This window comes from Nicotiana attenuata, chromosome 7, assembly GCF_001879085.1.
Source record: "Nicotiana attenuata strain UT chromosome 7, NIATTr2, whole genome shotgun sequence".
Lineage (NCBI taxonomy): Eukaryota > Viridiplantae > Streptophyta > Magnoliopsida > Solanales > Solanaceae > Nicotiana > Nicotiana attenuata.
In genome coordinates, this window is record NC_031995.1 from 14868068 (window position 1) to 14870017 (window position 1950).

Sequence of the window (1950 nt, forward strand, 5' to 3'; positions counted from 1 at the left end):
CGGTACAAGTCTTATATATGATATAAGCGCTTCCTGTAAAGTTTGGTTGAAAACGGACGTCGTTTGACGTGTTTTGGACTTAAAATGGAAATTTGATGTTTTATGAAAATTTGGAAGGAATCATGAAATTTGAGGCTTAATTCGATGTATATGATGTTATTTTGGCGATTTGATCGCACAGATAAGTCCGTAGGATATTTTTGAGGTTGTGCGCATATTTGGTTTGGAGCCCCGAGGGCTCGGGTTAGTTTTGGATAGGTGTCGGATTGCATTTTTGAATTTTGGAAAATCTGGTATGAACAGGCTTGCAGGCTTCGCATTTGCGAAGCCATGTTCGCAAATGCGAAGACTGGATCGCAAATGCGAAACCAGCCCAGGCCTGCCTTGGCTCGCAAATGCGAAGCATTACTTCGCAAATGCGAAGATTGAGTTTTCGCAAAAGCGATGGAATTGTCGCAAATGCGAAGACTTCCAGTTGGGTCTGAGTTCGCAAATGCGAACTATTGTTCGCAATTCCCATAATTGGTAGGGGTTCGCAATTGCGAACCCCAGTTCGCAATTCCCATATCAGCAGCCTGCATTTTTCCATACTTAGTCGAATTTTAGGCCATTTTTCACCCCACTTTCAAAATACAACTCCTTAGGCGATTTTTCAAGAACAAGTTTCATTCCAAATCATTTGTAAGTCAACTTTTACTCTGTTCTTTCATTCATTGACATCATTTAACATGTTTCCACTTAAAATCAAGGATTTTCATGGGTGAAATTGGGGGTTTTTGGTAGAACCTAGGTTTTTCTAAAATTGGGGATTTGGACCTCGATTTGAGGTCCGATTTCAAAACAAATCATATATTTGAGTTCGTGGGAGAATGGGTAATCGTGTTTTGGTTAGAACCTCGGGTTTTGACCACGTGGGCCAGGGGGCGATTTTGGAATTTTTGGGCAAAACTTTGGAAAATTCATTTTTATGCATTCAAACTGATTCATTTAGCGTTTATTGATGTAATTAAGTAACTTGTGACTAGATTCGAGCAGATTGGTGGTGGAATCGAGGAGTAAAGCTAATTGAGACTTGAGTTGAATTCAAAGCATCGAGGTAAGTGTTTGGTTTAACCTTAGCTTGAGGGATTAGGAGTTGTGTCATATTTGTTATGTGTTTCTTGTGGAGTACGACGTATAGGCATGGTGACGAGTATCTATACGTTGGTGTCAAGCATGACCGTGAGTCTTATATTGTGAATTTCATGACTTCCTCGTATTATTCATGCCTTGGTGAGTATTTCTATTTGTTGTATAAAGTTGTGAAAAGAATAGTGACTTATGATTATTGAGGAGCGTTGGCTCCAGTCGTAGAACGCATTGCGAAAGTATAAGTGATAATTGAACCTCTAGAGCATTGGCTCGAGTTGTGAAATGAATTGTGAAGTAAAAGTGAGAAGAGAAAAGATCATTATGCTGTCCCTTGGCGGGCTATTGTCGAGTTATGGTTCCCTTGTATTGTGTTCTTAATTGATATTACGGATGCTTCGTTTAATGATTCCTTGTGTTGAGTAAGGACTAAAGTTATAGCTGAGGTAGTTAGGTGTTGTAATAGGTTTGGTTATAGCTGAGGTGGTTAGGTGTAGTAACAAGTTTGATTATAGTTGTGGTAGTTAGATGTCGTAACAGGATTGATCATAGTTGTGGTAGTTAGATGTTGTAAAAGGATTGATTATAGTTGTGGCAGTTAGATGTTGTAACAGGATCGGTTATAGCTGCGGTAATTAGATGTTGGGACAAGTGTGGTTATAGATGTTTCTCCTTGCCGGGACGTAATTGCTCATGCTATCGAATCCCTTGTCGGGATAGTGTGGACCTTATTGATCCCTTGTCGGGACTCTCGTTATAATTGTAAATATTATATATGGATCGGGTTGCACGCCGCAACAATATTATATATGGATCGGGTTG